The following is a 5,967-nucleotide window of genomic DNA, read 5'->3' on the forward strand; positions in this document are numbered from 1 at the left end:
GGGGGTGAGGGGGGAGGGGGTGATGAAATAAAAGAAACACTCCAAAAGAGGGCACTTTTTAATTAGTGCTCGTTTTTTAAGTGTTCTTTAAGACTGCGTGCGTTTAGACAGACAAGTGGAGCCAGTACTCTCCTAAAAGACTTGCCAATGGAGTTGGCAACTGTCAAAGGTTTGCGTAGATGGCGCGAGCAGTTTTGTAGCAGACGCTATGCATAGTCTGATCTGATTTTTGATGCTAATTATACAGTAGGGGCTGAATCTAGTCAAAATCTAATTACAATCCACTGCAAGTCCGTAGCGTATGGCCCGCTCATGCATATTACATTATGCCAGAATGAAATAATATTACTGTCTCATAACAGGGAATCATGAGGGAATTATCAAGGTAATTAACAGAAATAGCAGCGGCGATGACGCAACAGTGTTCCAGCAGCAGTCGACATCCGCACCTTAACACCCGGACACTTTTTGAGTCAGGGCTATCCCTACAAACAATTTTATTTTTAAATCTTTCTATGGTGTCAGAGAAAAACATAAATTCACTAGATCTTTCGGGATACTTGATTTTTTTGGCCGCCAACGTATGATGACAGCATTTAGTTATAACATTCTCCTTGAATCTTTCGATGCGATGGCCTCAGCGACATCTGTAACAAAGAAAATATTTAAAAAATATATACTGATCAGTACCCCTAGTGTAAATAAATTCGATTTTGAAACGTGACGTACGCGTTTGCGTTTAGTCTCATTTTGTATTGGATTTAGAAAGAGCGCGCCAAGAGGGACGTTTTGGAAACTCAAAATCCTATACAAAATGAGACTTAACGCAAACGCGTTCGTCACGTTATGATGTCGATAAAATTTACACTAGGGGTACAGAATGAAACTCCGTTTATTTTTTTAATTTTTGTAGATTTTCTATTACATGTATGTTAGTTTGTAAGGTGATATGTATCTAGGGGTCTTAGTTGCCTGAAAATAAATAATAATTATTTGACTTTTAATTTTGTAATTTTCAGTATTTGAAGTTTGACTTTTATTATGGCTCTTCCACACTGTTCTTTGCCAAGCCCCTACTCTTGTACGGACTCTAGATAAAGAGTTAGTTACTAGTCCTACTCAACAGCCCCATCTAAACGAGGCACGGCGACAACTCAACAGAAAAGGGGAAAAAATACGCCTGTAACTTGCGAGATATTCTTAATTAAAGTTTTTTACAAGTCACTTTATACTCTTAGCTCCTGTTTTAGGGATCTCCTTGTTTATGAGACATTTGCACGCTTTGCCTTTACTTTTTACGTTTTAAAAAGTTGTGAGTACCGAACAAATAATTTTGGATAAATTAATTGATGAAAACTAATCTTATAAATATTTATTTGACTCAATTTAACAATTTAAATGCTTTGGTATCTATAAGTATTATAAAAAAATAGTAAAAAGTTTAGACGGATTATAATTATAATAACATTAATAACATAGACATAGGCAATGTGCTGTGTGTTTATATGTTTATTTTAAGTTTCATGCCACATTGGATCAATCTGTAAATAAAACAAAATAAAAATGATTTTGGTCAGAAGTAATACTGATGACAAATATGTAATTATACATATAGGTGTGATATGTAAACAAAACATTCATTCAAAATAATGAAACTGGGTTAATTCCTGCAAAAATATTTCCTAGAACGTATTTCTTAAAAAAATCGTTATAAAAACTCGAAAACATTACTTTCTACCAGAAAATAACCGTGCAATTTCTTTACCGACCCCTTAGATAAATGATAGTCCTATAGTTACTTCACCGGTTTTAATTTAATTAATTATACATCTATTTAAATTTCACATCAGACCTACGAGTACCTATGCGCTGTAATAGGTTGAGGTAGGTTCACTCCTAACACAGGTAGGTAAGTATGTCAAACTAGTTTTTAAACACCTCTTCGCTGTTTATGTTAAACATGGCCATTTTGGATGATTGGGTAACGCCTAGTATATATTAAGAGTATATACCTATACTTAGTTATAATTATGCAGTAGTTAAGTACTAATATAAAATGGCCGTGAATTTCTTTTCTGCTTTTATATAACTCTAATGTGATAAAGATCAATTAAACAAATAAATCTAGGAATGGGCATTGATCATATTTTTCCCATTTTATTTCATTAATATTTTTTACCTAAATTTTAAAGTAGTTAATATCTAAAGTACCTAAAATACAATATGCAATTGATTTCCAAAGAAGGATTATTTTCCAAAATAAATAAATGTTAAAAACGTTAACCTTTTGTAACTATGGTTTTTCGAGAGAGTAGTTTTTCGAGAGAGTAGTTTTTCGAGAGAGTAGTTTTTCGAGAGAGTAGTTTTTCTCAACAATGCCTTGTTTTAACTTTACTACTTTTTTTGTGAAGTATTTTCTATGGAGTGAAGAGTCCGCAACAAGCTCCGCATTTCACTTGTTCAAACAACGTGCTGGATTGTAATGAAACTTTGCACGAGAGGTACATCTATACCTCTAATTATTTTATATAGCTGAAGCTTATAAAACAAACGAAATAGAGCAATAACAAATTTTATAAGCAAAACTTCCATTCGCTGTATTTTTTTTTTATTATGATATCTGAAGCTACGTAAACCAATTACCAGATATTGGGTCATTACCTATGAAATTTGCGTTTTTGTTCATAAGTATTAGTCATGTCATAGTTTATTTATTTTAATAGTAACTTCGAAGTATTTTTTAATTTCATTAGTGCGCTACATAACAACGATTTTACATACAATTATTTGCTACTTTTATTGTTTTATGTACCTATTCAGAATACCGCCCTGGAAACAGCTCTTTTCATGTGCTGCCGGCTCGAGGATTTAAATGACTTATATTTTTCTGACGGGACAGATTAAAAAAAAATATGGGGTAGAAAATGTGCCTTAAAAATGTCTCAGATTAGGTACTGGAAAAAGTTTGGTTTGAAAATGCCATCACAAAATAATCCGCAAAATTCATTCTATGAAAAATCGAATTTCGTTAAAGTTCTCCATAACGCCAATTTCATAGGTAATGACCTAATATATGCAAAGTTTCAGAGAAATCTAACTAGTCGTTTTAAAATGACTGGAGACTAGGTACTTACAGTTGTAACAAACCTCATAAGTTAATTATCTTTAAAATATATTTAGATACTACCTACGTAAATATGTACCTGCCTATTCGGTTTGTAATGTTGTATTAATTAATATTTTTTGACAGACTTGACAAACTACACTTTGCGCTTTGACTATATAAATTCTTTTTTTAAATTGTACAATTAACGATCAAAGTAATCACAATCGGTACCAAACCAGAATTAAAAACCTAAATTATTTGTTGAAGTGGTTTAGTTGCACAATATACCGCTATTATTTATTTATCGTGTTCTTTAAGAACCCGCTGAAAACCATTTTGTAACGTTTTCAAGCCGTCGTAATCTCACTCGTTCTCAACTAAGTACCCGCATAATAACGTATCAACTTAACCACTAATGAGCCGATACAGTTTATTATAACCATCAATCACAAGATCACGCGATACTAACACGCTTCTAAAACAATTACTACGCTAACTCTATTAAAACTAGATAAAAAGAACTGAAAAACACATAATGCCAACCTAGCGGCCATAATGAAGACCGTACGTCAAAGTTAATGATACGTATCGATCTTATTTGCAACAGAACATCGTTTTGCTGAACGCTCTGATATGGATCTAGAATACAAATACAATTTTCACGATAAAATCTCTATGGATGATGTTGATGCTGCCATCTAACGGGTAATAGATGCAACAGGACACTGTACAGAATAATGTTTATTTAAGCGCCATCTAGAGGCGAATAGCAGTACTACAACGAAAGCTAGCTTGAGTTGATCTGAATGATAGTTGGCGTGTATTGCGTAGTTTAAAGTATGAAATCGAGATGGCGCTTTCATCAGTGATTTGAACTTTGTGCAATGCTGTCGTTAGATATCGCTAACACATGTGTGTACCGTGGTACCGTGCGCGTGAATGCTTGAAGAGTATTGTGAGATGATGAATCATAGGCTGGCGTAACGGATGATTGCCGATTTACGGTTCAATTTGTAATGGTTAATTTTCAATATTTTCAATTATAATTAGCTATTTACTAGTAGCTATATGTTATATTTTTTTGACTTTTAAATCTATTTCCATATCTAGTTTCTTATATTTTGTTTTATATATTCTTATTTTGTTCTCTCTTCCCTGTTATCTCTTACGGTCAAGAGACGATGAAAATCGGAACAAGTGATACGGTCTCGCATCGCTTCGACTTCGTGGTACAGGTCATTTATCATTCGTCTGTCAAATTTAACGACTAGTATTATTCGTTCTACAACATATATCAATAATCGATTTTAATCTATATCGGACAGACGAATGATATTAACTATTAAAAAAAAAAAACAATTTATTAGTTATTGATAAAAACACACTCATGTCTTCATTTTACACATCTTAAAAAAAGGAGGGTACTTTGAACATATACTTATATATCTTTATACGTTTAGTATGTTTATAAATTTCTATTGTATTAAAAAAAAACTTTCATTAGGTATTCTAGTTTCCCACATGATCCAGTCGTAAAAGGTAAACGGATTGCAGTTACGGGAACACGGGATTGAAAGACTGATTCCCGACAATACACTACCTATTTGTTCCATACATTTTGAAAACAGTTTCATTGAAGGGAAAAAGGTGATCATTTATCAGATCATTCATCCGTCGTTATCATGTCAGAAAATCGATGTCATTCATGTTAATCGATTTATGATTATAGGCGTGGTTCGCGGGGGACCGGGGAGTGAGCGAGGGAGACCGCAGATTTAAAATCTAGTATGAGCGAGGCAGACGCGGTTTATTTATTTAGTATAAATTTTATTTTGACACTTGGAGAGACTTTACACCTCCAAATTTTATTAGTATTAGTACTCTGACATTGGGGACCTTTTACATCTCCAGATTTAATGTGTTTTTAACCATAGAGACTATACATCTCTATTGTATTGTAGTAATTATTTATTTTAAGATTATTATAATGTAATGTTTACCCAGGTATTGGCTGTTGTATTTATAAAATGTTGTTATGTATTTTTCATGTCACTATATGATGATACTATAAATGTTGTATTGACTTGTAAAAGAGCCCTTGAGGCCTACTTGCAGAATAAATTTTTGAATTTTGAATTTGAATTTTGAATTTTGAGTTGAATCGTTTCTCATAGCTAAATTTCGGCTGTGACGTCACAGTAAAACATGATATTAATTAATACAGTGCTAAAGTGCTCAAAATTGAGAATCTAAATACATGACAGCAAGTGTATGACCGCGTGTTACAACTCTCCGTATCTTTAACGATTATCGATTTTTCATCACACTTGTACTGAAGGCTTTTTTTTTATTATGTCACTTATTTATACAAACCAAGTAGCATAAATGAGTTTTACTTTTAAAATACTGACATTTATAATTAAATATTTTTATTTATGTTTAAAATTAAATAATTTGATTAATTTAACAGCCGTTTAAAATCTTTTTACATAATTTTTTTAATCATGGCTGAATGCCCAATAGGTCTGTGCCCTCGATGCTAACCTGTTAAGAAATTTCAAAATGGTGGACGAATGTTTGATATTTACGAATTATTTCGTTTAAAATTTAGCTTTTTCTTCGCAAGTGTGATGAAAAACATTGTATGTTACTCCGGGGGTAAACATATTGCAAACTCGGGTCTTTAATTCCCTCCAGTCTGCGACTGTCGGGAATTACCACCCTCGTATCCAAAATTTCACTTCTTTCTCGTCACAATGTACTATATCACTTTTCACAAACAATCTCCCTTGTTACATAATAACTACTTACGTATGTACGATTTATATATTTTACCATTCAAACACTGAATGGTGCCCGCA

The sequence above is a fragment of the Cydia pomonella genome, chromosome 26 (genome assembly GCF_033807575.1).
Source record: "Cydia pomonella isolate Wapato2018A chromosome 26, ilCydPomo1, whole genome shotgun sequence".
NCBI lineage: Eukaryota > Metazoa > Arthropoda > Insecta > Lepidoptera > Tortricidae > Cydia > Cydia pomonella.